This window comes from Papio anubis, chromosome 1 (assembly GCF_008728515.1).
Source record: "Papio anubis isolate 15944 chromosome 1, Panubis1.0, whole genome shotgun sequence".
NCBI classification, from domain to species: Eukaryota; Metazoa; Chordata; class Mammalia; order Primates; family Cercopithecidae; genus Papio; species Papio anubis.
Genome location: NC_044976.1, coordinates 194,370,220 through 194,382,303, shown reverse-complemented (window position 1 = coordinate 194,382,303; position 12,084 = coordinate 194,370,220). Strand labels below are relative to the sequence as shown.

Here is a 12,084-nt window from a genome sequence, read left to right as displayed (position 1 = left end):
TACACAAATGTTTGAAAGTGTCATATACAGAATTACCAAGTTTCTTGCCTTTTGTAAATAGCTGATTTGCATATCCAATGCAAATATTTTGTGTATTTCTATAAACATTTCACACCATGAACTATGAGAGTACAGAGTGCTTTCTATATATTAGAAGTAGTGGCCAGGCAGTGGCTCATGCCCCTAATCGTAGCACTTTGGAAAGCTGAGTCAGGTGGACTGCTTGAGCTCAGGAGTTCAAAACCAGCTTGAGCAATGTGATTAAACCTCATCTCTACCAAAAACACAAAAATTAGCCAGGCATAATGGTGCATGCCTGTGGTCCCAGCTACATGAGAGGCTGAGGTGGGAGGATCACTTGAGCTTAGGAAGTTGAGGCTGCAGTGAGCTGAGACTGTGCCACTGCACTCCAGCCTGGGCAACAGAGACATTGCTTCAAAAAGAAAGGTAGTGTTCTGAGCATTTTTAGGTCTAATCAGATTATAAAGAAAATTCCAGAAACCCCAAAATCAATTATGAAAATTCGTCTTTAAAATTCTTTTTCCCAAGAGCCATTCCTGGTACCAAAATCTTTATTAGTCAGGGTTCTTCAGAGAGACAGCGCTAATAGGATATAGATAGATGGATGGATGAATAGTAGATAGATAGATAGATAGATAGATAGATAGATAGATAGATAGATAGGCACATAGATACATAGATAGATACATAGTTACATAGATAGATGAGAGGATTTATTAGAGAAATTGGTTCATGCAATTATAAAGGATTAGAAGTCCCACAACAGGTTGTCCATAAGCTGGAGATCCTGAGATGCTGGTAGTGTGTCTCAGTCCAAGTTCCAAAACCTCAGAGCCAGGGGAGCTGATGGTGTAACTCTCAGCCCAAGGCCCAAAACCTGAGAACACAAGGTGTTACTGTGAAACCATCCTCAGAAAATTAATAAAAAGAAATTGTTAGGACTTTAACAAAGGCAAAAGCTTTGAATAGAAGCATTGCTAAGCATTAACCAGCTTGCCCTATAGCCCTCTTCCCTGACAGGAGAATAGGACCCGGAGGCAGGAAACCTAAGGACTTCCTAGAACTAAATCAAATGGAAACACTTCACTTATGACAGGAAATATCCCCTGCATTTACATAGAGTGTACACCAAGTAACCAATGGAAACCTCTAGAGGGTATTTAAATCCCAGAAAATTCAGTAATGGGACTCTTGAGGCTCCAAGCTTGGGTCCACTCCCACCCTGTGGAATGTACTTTTATTTTAAATAAATCTTTGCTTCTGTTGCTTCATTCTTTCCTTGCTTTGTTTGTACGTTTTGTCCAATTCTTTGTTCAAGATGCCAAGAGCCTGGACACACCCACACCAGTAATGTATTTTGGCAAACCAGCCAGGAGGTAAGCCCAAAGTTTAGGATTTGTTTTTCTCATTTTCCTTTCTGCTTCATACAGGAGACTCTCTCCCTCTTTCTCTCTCCTTTCCTTTCAAATTTGGGACCCTTAGTGGGCAGCAGCTAAATACAGAGGGAATGGCAGATTTCTGGCCAGGGCCACTCTGAAGGACTATTTTTAATGTTTTCCGTTTGTGGTCCCTGATCCCTACCTGTGGCGCAGCTCAGAGTGAATTCACACATTTCAAGTGATGTAAACCTTTTCTTATGCTAAATTCTTCCCTTAACCAACTCAATTGGCTAAGGACAAAAGAAACCTACCCAGCCTCCAGTTCCTATCATTAGTTCATGGTTATCACTAGTGGAATGGGAAGCATGGGAAAGCATGGTCTTATCAAATTATAAGGATGCTGGAAGTTGAGGCCTTCATCCAGGGACAAAACGAAAGCTCATAGTAGGCCATTGCCTCTGGAGGGAAAGTGGCACTAGTGCCCACTTAAAGTCAGATTGGACCGCAAAAGGGGACACCCCAGTGGATCCTCTGGACCTCAACCTTTCCAAAGGGGACGCCCTCGACTGATGTTCTGTGGTCTAGTACTAAGCCCTCCTTAGAGTTTTCTCTCACAGTTGCAATACTGTTTGGCTCCAATATTGTTTGGAATCTGGAGTTTGCTGTTAAATGAGAAAGTGGAATGGAGTTGTATGCATTCAGGCTTTTGTGCTGCTGTTCTCAGCAGGGGGCCTGGTTAATGTGTGATGCTCTCCTTTGGTGCTGTTTGGCTCCAGTGTTCTTTGGAGTCTGGGGAGGTTTGTCCTTTAAAAATCAAACTGCCATGGAAACTGCTTCACCTGAAATTTTGGTTCACAGCCTTCCTTGCATTATCTATTGGGGCAAACAAAGTAAAACCAGCAAAATGGCATTGCTATCTCATGGCTAGGATTCCAAGGTAAAAGTTATTGAATCTTCATTCATGTGTGTATATACATGTCTAGATGTGCTTATTTGTATGCATACTTATTGTTATATGTTGTGTCTACCAAATTGGCTTATAAGTAAGAGTGCTCATAAATTAAGTAAATTAAGCAATTTTCAAGTTCACGTGACTTAAGTATAACTTTATAAACAAGCTGATTTTAAAATTATTGGTAAAATAAAAATGGAAATGCTTTCAGAATAGTCAGCATACATTTTTGTCTGGATTTTATATTTGTCTCTGCTAGATATTCTAAGATATCAGGGTTTGGCAAAGAAGGTTATAAAACTACAAACCCAGCCAAAACAAAATGATCTTGGTTTGCATGCCTCTTTTTGACAAATGAGAGTAATTTAACGTTTGCTAAATCTTCTGAGTTATTGGCAAAATTACCCATGTATTTAACTTTGAGACTGTTACTTAGGTTTAGGTGAGCACCTGATGTTCATTGGTATTAAAAACGTGGTTAACAAGGAAATAACTAACTTTAAATTCTAGTGTCTAATGTCTCAGTTTACAGAAGTAATCTAGATAAACTGTTGAAAGTGAAAGAATTGAGTACAGTGAATGGAACAAATATTTTAGGTAAATTTTTTGTGCAAATTAAAATCTTAAAATTATTTTTGATGCTCATTTAATATCTGGATCATTTCCAATTAAAAAAGGGTTATGATATGAAGAAATATGTTTCTAAAAATTGTGGAATTGTTCTTATCTATACATGCCCATATGTGACAGTTCAGGACTTCTGGATTCTATGGTTTCACTAAAGTTTTAGGTTACTAAGGATAAGAATTCTAGCTTATGCATAATTCTGTATACAAAATGTGTCAGAAAGTGTTGTGTTATTAGTGAGAAAAAGAATACTTTTGCCTAATTCAGGAGTTACCTAAAAGTTAGTTCAAATTACAGATTTGAAAAGGTTATTTTTGAAACAATGTAGTAAGGAACCAGTAAGTAGGGGATGACAATGTGGAAAAGTTTAGATAATAAAATATTCTTTAAAACCTGATAGAGAATTGAATATATTTGCTTAATTAACATTTTCATAGTTAAAGCTTTTAGTCTTGATTAAAGTAAAATGAGAAATATTATAAAGAAATGCATTGGCAGTTTGGCAATCCTTTTTTTAAATGTTGTTAAGCATGAAGCCAGATTTAGTGTGGAGCCAAATTTCACATACATGCTCGCATTGCTTTACACTATGTTTATAGTTTTGTGTGGATAGTGCTGGCACCGGCATGCTTATTGGTCATGTGCCCAGAGTGAATTTCTTGATTGTACAAGATGTATGGTAATATTGGTAGGCTTAAGGCTATTGAATTGTGTATCAGGAAGGAAACATTCACTCTGTGGATTTTTGGGATAACACTGTAACCTCCAGTGTAGTTTGACTAGGAAAAACTTAAGGTTGGTTTCCTGTTTGTTTTTGTTTTTAATTTTCATTCATTTGCTGTTTATTCTCCTTTGGGCTTTACTTATGTATGTATATATACAAAACCATGAATTTTTTTTAGGTTCTAATGGAAGGCTTTTATTTGGTTCTGTGAATAGTTAGTTTGTCTCCTATGCATTTCTAGCATGTCATCATTTGTTCTATTTATCAGGAATCCCTAGGCTACCTTTGTCAGGCCTGCAGGAATTAATGGAGCACACCAGCTTTTTAACTTTTTGGAGTTTAAGCTTCCTGATACGTTAGATGTGTTGAGTATACTTTTGTAAATAGAATTTGAGTCACCTCTCTCTCTCTAATTTCTCCAAAATTTGTAAACTATTTGTGAACGTTCTTAATTCATAGTAATGTGTTTGTTTGCATACAGTCAAGCAAGGCCGCTAGATCTGCCCAGGAGGAGAGAACCCACAAATGCAACATGCTGGCAAAAGGGTAAAAATTTCTTACCATTCAGACTCTGGCCTCTCTCTCTCTGTGTGTGTGTAAACTTGTTAAATGAATGGTAAAAGTCACTGTTTACCTCCTCTGTAAAATTTGTATTAATATACAAAAGAATTCTGAGGCTAGTCTTAAACTGTAGTGAATCTGGTGTGCTTTGTGTGTCTTTCTGTATTATTCTGTCATACGGGGGTACCTTAGGATGAAATGTGTACCTAGGACCCCATAGGTCCCCTGTTCAAGACAGCCCAGCAAACTGGTCAGTCATGTCCTTGGGAGCTTGACCTTGTAACCATGTGGCCATGCTTTCTCTTTTCACAATGGTGGCCCAGGTTTAGGGTTTAATTTCTGGCTTAGGGAATGAGTCCTTTGTCATCTGTCTGTCTGTGTTTTTATATGTGTTGTATATATAATATAAAAGAGGTTTAATTAATTGGTTTAATAATAAGAGCTTAAATCAAATATTTTGCCAGAAAAGTAAAAAGTGTAATGTCTTTTAGTTAGTTCATGTTACTTAAATAATCTTTGGGAAATAAGACAGTTTTAAAGATTATTGGTAAAATAAAAATATCTTCAAAATGCAAACATTTGGTCTAAATTATGCAGGTCAGATATTAGGTTTGTTAAATGCTTTAAGGTCATATACTGCTTCTTCGACTTTTAAAAATTGTTCAGTTTATTTTGGAGCAATTGATTCTAGATAAGACCTGGGGACATGTGAAATTAGCCACGTCCCCTAGCTGTGCAAAGAAAGTTATAAAGAAAAGATATTTTATATAAAATAGGATCTTGTATGGTAAATTATTGTCCTAAAGTAAAATAACTGGATGTTTCAAATGGGAGATGCTCAGGACAAGCCAGAAAGTCCAAGCATGTTATAGATGGTCTGTGTAAGTTGTGAAATTATTTATAAAAGAAAATTTATGCAAGAAATGTTATACAATTTAAAGGAGATTAGGCCTCCTAAATGCTTCATAAAATGCCACTACTTGCCTGCTTTACAGCTGAGTAAGGCCTGGGACACACGGAGTTAGATACTGGAAAGAGATAGACCTTATCTGAACTTCTGTCTGGGTCCTACGCTCCACACCTAGCACATAATTAAAATCCTGAACTTACCAAGGTTTCCACCCAAAGTAAAAGTCACTAAGAGTTAACATTGTAACATGTAATTGAGATTACTGAAGAAACAGTTTTACATGAACAGTGTGTAAGCATAGTCAAATATGTTTTTGGTAAAAAATTGTAAGACTGGGAATATGGATTTATTTTTTGCCTAAATGGTTAAAGGATTGTTTTAAGTTGGGCTAAAGCTAAATGTTTGAACAAACTGTGGAAGGTTTGTAAAAAAAAAAATAAAATCTCATGAAAAATTCTGTGTGTGAACATATTGACTAAATTTAAAGGGGCATTTGCTGGTTTTTCCGTAAATTAAACATTGAAATAAAAGCACAAACAGGGTTTTCTTAAAGCATTGATGTGCTCTTTAACAAAAATTTGCAAAGGGTTATAAAAGGTTTATGAGAATCTCACCTTGTGGTCAAACTGATTAAGATTGGAAAGATTTGTCTATAAAGTTTTATTTTAAAATTAGGGTTAACATTAATAGTATACTAGTGCAAGAGTAAAATTTAGCTTTTTCTCTTAAACAAGATTTTCATGTAATATTAAAAGATAATGGCTGGGTGTAGTGGCTCGCACCTGTAATCCCAACACTTTGAGAGGCCAAGGTGGGAGGATCAACTGAGGTCAGGAGTTTGAGACCAGCCTGGCCAACATGGTGAAACCCTCTCTCTACTGTACAAAAATTAGCCAGGTGTGGTGGTACGTGCCTGCAATCCCAGCTACATGGGAATCTGAGGCAGGAGAATTGCTGGAACCTGGGAGGCAGAGGTTGCAGTGAGCCAAGATCGTGCCACTATACTCCATTTTAGGCAACAAGAGTGAGACTGTCTAAAAAAAAAAAAAAAGATAATTAAAGATTTTTGTTTGCCCTTTGAATAAAACTACTGAAATAAAGAAGGGAAAGACAAGAGACAGATTGTTTGGAAAGCCTTCTGTCTGTCAATGAGTAAAGGTTTCTGCCTTTTAAAAAAAATTTTTGAGTCATTATTTGGCTAAATGAATGACTTGTAACCTGGAATTTTATTTCATAATATCAAGTGTTTTAAACCTTTAACATATTTGATAGGCTTCCCAAAATCAAAATTGTCTTTTTCTGACTTCTAACTTTGAGATGCTACAGAAGGCCCCTGAAGCTTCCAAAAGAGAGGTAAACAGAATTATTTGACATGTTTAGTTACATGAGAAGCACTGTCAAAAATAGTTTTTAAAAACGTTTAATCTTCAGGTTAGGTTTTAGTGAATGATATTAATATATGTTACAAAATTGTATAGGATTTCTAAAATTCTAATAATTATGGATATTATGTTAAATTATTGTAAACCACAGAAATAACCAAATTTCCTTGTCAATTGTATTTTTAACTATTTAAAGTCATTTCTACAGTTAATTACTTAATACTGATGCAGTTTCTGAAAATTTCACAAGCACAAAAATCCTAGAATATGGTGTCTTTGAGAAGATTCAGTAAAGGAAGAAAAGAACCCTAAAAAGCACTCTTGAATACAAGTTTCTAATAACTTTATAATCACATCATTTGAACTGGGTAAGAATTCCTGGAACCTTAATGAAAAGAGTAACTGGGTTATAAAGCTGCTAACCTAAGTAGAGCAAAAATTAATTAAATAACAAGAAAATACTTTGCCAGATTTTCATGCTAAATCAGCTGATACTTAAATTGTTTAGATACACAATTTGAATGAACTCCATGGTCTAAGAGTCAAATTACCTTTTTTAACCCATCAGTTACCAGTACTATGCACCTAATTGGTATTCAAGAGAATATAAGTCTAATGTTAATTAAGCATTGACTCATGAAGAACCAGGTTGGCCACCTTGTCCTTCCTGAGTCCTTAAAGCTTTTATTGTTAAAAGTTCTGCATTCTGTCACTCATTATGGAAAAGATAAAATGATACAAATTGAATATATTGGTGTGGTGACTTATAAATTGCTAAAATAGTTTATAACCAATGTTTCATCCCATATTCCTAGGAAAACAATCAAAGCTTCAGATATATGTGATCACCTGATGGACCATTCAAACATTTTATAAAGGGATTTTATTCAATTTTTACCTTCAATGCATGTTTTCTGGTTATATAAATGCTCTCCCACACAAGAGGGTTGATGTTATAACACTAAGTTATTATGCCACAGTGCATTTTCACCTGGTAAAGAAAGCTTTTTATGATTCACTGAAGATAATCAAGCCTTTCACAATCTAGAACCTAAAAATTGGATCTTCTGAGAACATCAGAGAAAGACTGTCCTTGCCATCCACATTGCAGCCAAAGTTTGGAAACTTGAACTTTGGGTTCATAATCTCACAACTGAGAAGTGTCCCTCCACACTCTTGGAACTGTACACCCATTGGAACCCTTAAGGTAAAACTAACCAGGGAAGTCTCTCCTCAGAAGAAAATATCCTTGATGTGAACAGCTTTTCCCAAGATCATGGATCAAGGCTTCTACTATCATCAGACACTTATCTATGAATATTTTTTCTTGTTTATGTTTCTATGAACAATAGAAATGAAAAAGAGATCTGTTGTGTGCACTTACGAGGTATATTTTTTATTTGTGAAGGATTTTGCAGGCAGCCTTATACATGGATAAACTTATACTTTGATAGATAAAAGATTAAGGTCCAGTATAGGTCAGAAACTTCAATGGTACATATGTTGCTTCATAATCAGTCAGAAACAGAACATTGGTTCACCCCTCTTAACCCACATTATGGGTTAAAGAGAACATTGCCAGGAGGCCTTCACTCTTATAGAAGGGCATCATTTGTTAGGACCTTTTTCCATGGTTTGGAGTAAACAAGTCAATGATTAGAATGTATCCCTCATAATGGGCTCTATAGCAGATTCTACTGTAAAGGCTACGGTTACACAACAGACTTTAATGTTCTTTTGAAAGTTATGCTAAATAATAGAACTGGCTAAACAGAAAAGTGTCTGGAGAAAACAGCAGATATTATAGAGATTCAGCTGTAGCAGATTAACAAAGAGACTGCTTAATTAAGCAAGTAGACTCTTTAGCTCATTCTTTGATCTCTTTGATTTTAGGAAGTTTGGTTTATGGCGGCCCTGGGTAAGGAGCATACTATCTCCAAGAGGACAGTCATTATATAGTCATAATAATAGTCTCCCTGGCATGCTGTATTCTCCCAAAGGCTTTAAATGTTTGCATGCAGCCATCTCTAAGATGTCAAATGATCTCTCTTCAACTGGAGTGACAAGAGCTGAAAGAAGTGTGAGACCATGAGAACACTGTAACCTATGAATGACATACTGAGACCAGAAACCCAAAATGATGGTAACTGAGAGTAGTGCTAAGGCTCTAAGTTTTGGTCATACTCTCACTATACGAGGACCTGATCAAAAAGGGAGAATCAAAAAAATATATATATGGTAGGCCATTGTTTTGGACTGAGCTCATGCACTAGCCCCAACACACCAAACCAAACCAAAATGGAGTTGCTTGTGCTAAGACTTTAAGGAAACACACAGATCCTAGAACAGACCAGGTTTTCTTTTTCTTTTGCAAATCTCTATAACAAACATTCCTGATAGCATAGGTATCCACACCCTGAAATTCCATTAAATCTTTTAACCAAATTCGTTTTATCTCATCTAGAGACCGTCAAGCTTCATATGATCATGCGACAGGGGTTCCAGCCAGTTCCAGGTAAAGACACCACCCCTGGCCATCAAGGAGCTACCCTGCCTTCACTAGACAGAGCATGGCAAGAGTTCTGTGACCCTCAATAGGTAGGGACTATGCCCCAAGCCAGCATGAAGCAGTCACAGAAGAAGGAGCACCAGATTCGCCACCTCCCATAAAGATTTATGGAGATCACATCTTTCAGGGGGGAAATGAGGAAGGAGAATAGGGCCTGGAGACAGGGAACCTAAAGACTTCCTAGAATGAAATCAAATGGAAACACATCAGCTATTTCAGGAAATATCCTCTTTATTTACATAAGGCATATACCAAGTTACCAATGGAAATGTCTAGAGGGTATTTAAACCCCAGAAAATACAGTAACAGAGCTCTTGAGCCCCTATGCTCAGGCCCATTCCCACCCTATGGAATGTACTTTCATTTACAATAAATCTCTGTTTTGTTGCTTTATTCTTTTCTTGCCTTTTTTGTGCATGTGGTACAATTCTTTGTCAAGATGTCAAGAACTTGGACACACTCTACTGGTGGCACTTCTTTATAGCTTCTTACTGCTTAAAAGTCACATACTCCTTATCACTAGGTTCTAACTTCCCTTAAATGTTTCCACAGATAACATCTTTAATGTTAAGAAACCTCAACTTTTCCATGTGAGATATTTTTCAGATTCTGTATTCCAATGGGTCCACTGACACCAGTCAGTTTGAAAATCCTCTCTGAGGAACTGACTCAGTGCAAGAATGCAGTTTCTATATCTTTATGATTTCCTCCCCCATTCCCCAACCAATCACCTCCTTTGCCCTCTACCCATTGAAATTATCTTAAAAACTCCAGTTCAAAACCCCTCAGGGTGGCAGATTTGAGGTTTCCTCTCATATCTTCATTTGGCTGCCCTATGATTATTAAACACTTTCTCAGCTTCAACCCCTGCTATTTCAGTTGTAATGGTATGTTATTGTGCAATGGGTAATCGAACCTGGTGATCTTATAACAGCTGGCATAAGTCTTGGAGTTCAAAGGCTAAACAGCCTGGAGTTTGGATGTGCAAGAGCAGAAGAAATGTGTTCCAGCACCAGGAGAATGAGAGAGAGAGGAAACTGTCTTTCCTTTTCTGTTCTATTGAGGCCCCCAACTGATTAGATGGTGCCCACCCATATTGAGAACAGATCTTCCCCACGCAAACCCCAACTCACTAATCAATCTCCTTGAGAGACACCGCTACATGTGCACCAAAAAATAATGCTTTGCCAGTTCTCTAGGTATTCTTTAATCCAGTCAAGTTGACACCTAAAACTAACCATCACAAAGGTCAAAAATTAAAAGTTTATTGTATTAAAATTATATATCATATATATTTTAAATTGTCAATAGACAAGTTAAAAATCACATATTAAACATCCCATTTACCTTTACCTTAAAAAACTTATGCATAAATGTAGAAGGATTAATAGTATTCAAAATTCACTACTTCCTAACCACCATAGTAATAATTTATTCAGGCAAGAATCAAAGGCAAGGAATGAAAGTACAATAAAGAATGATATATTCACGAAGTAAATGCATTGTTTCAAAGTATTTCTCCACAAAATACTTACCAATTACAAAGGGAGAAATGGTAACTCTACAATGGGGAATCTTTGTAGATATCATAGCAACCTAGTTATCAAATTAACATGTGATAATAATAAAACCAGTTGATATCTTTTGCCTCCTGATGTGATATGCTCAAAAAGAATCTAAAATTATTTCAAGGGTATTTCCAAGTATGCATAATCTGAATCTAATCACGATAAACATCAGGGAACTCAAATGAAGGGACAATATACACATAACTACACTGTGTTTTTTAAAAATGTAAAGGTCATAAAAGGAAAAGACTAAGGAATTGTTCCAGAGTAAAGGAACAGATTAAATGCAATTGGTAAAGACAATGAGTCATCCCTTTAAGAAGGACTAATAAAAATTTAAAATATTAGCAAACTTAGCAAACTGTTTAAGAAGAGAAAGCACAAATTGCTAACATGAAGAATGAAAAATTGGACTTAAATCAGAAAAAGACAAAACACTTTACAAAAGAAGATATCCAAAATGATGCTTAACATCATTAGTCAGCAGGTATACGCAAATTAAAGCCAAATAAAATACTATTATACATCCTGAATGGCTATTACGGAAAAATGAAAAATGCCAAGTGCTGATGAAAATATAGAACGATGAGAACTCCCATATGCTGCCACTGGGAAGATAAATTGATACAGCCACTTTGAAAACCTGGCAGTATTTCTAAACATGGAGAAATATATACTTGCAAATCAGAAATTTTACTCATAGGCATATAGCCAAAAGAAGTATATAAATCACATATTGACTAAAGACATGTAGTAGAATGTTCAGAGAAACTTTTCGTAACATTTGTCATTTAAAAAATTCAATGTAGAACAAATAATAAAATTGTTGTATAGTCACATACTGCCAATACTATACTATAGCAATAATAATTGATGATCTACAATTACACACACACAAAACAAAATGTTGAATGAAAGAAGCGTGAAATGAAATTAAATTTTGGGACCCTAAACTCATTTAGCTAAAAGGAAGAGTCAAGCTGGGAGCTGGGTTATGCAAAGCTGCCTCCCGCTTTTGCTTCCTCAATAAGACGACTACAAGATGAAAGGCTACACACCTCCCCCATATTTTGCTCAAAATGAAATTCCTAGTGAGCTGTTAAAATTTCACCATGGCAATGCAAATCGACAGCTTATTTTTACAGGTGCAGTCACCCATGGGCCACCAAAATAAATTCTTATCTGATTGTTCCCCTGCCCCATTATGTCTATGTCTTTTTTTTTTTTTTTTTTTGAGATGGAGTCTCACTCTGTCACCTAGGCTGGAGTGCAGTGGTGCAATCTTGGCTCACTGCAACCTCCACCTCTGGGTCAAGCAGTTCTCTCACCTCAGCCTCCCGAGTAGCTGGGATTACAGGTGTCCACCACCACATCCAGCTAATTTTTTGTAT

General features: G+C 36.3%; 1 long non-coding RNA gene across 1 annotated transcript; it reads left to right on the top strand.

Annotated features, from left to right (window-relative positions):
- Positions 1-2,231: 2,231 nt before the first annotated feature.
- Positions 2,232-9,463, top strand: LOC108583218. The gene is made up of 4 exons (XR_004180138.1): positions 2,232-2,337; positions 4,185-4,249; positions 7,372-7,763; positions 9,021-9,463. It is a non-coding gene; the product is annotated as an uncharacterized LOC108583218 (long non-coding RNA).
- The last annotated feature ends 2,621 nt before the right edge of the window (positions 9,464-12,084 follow it).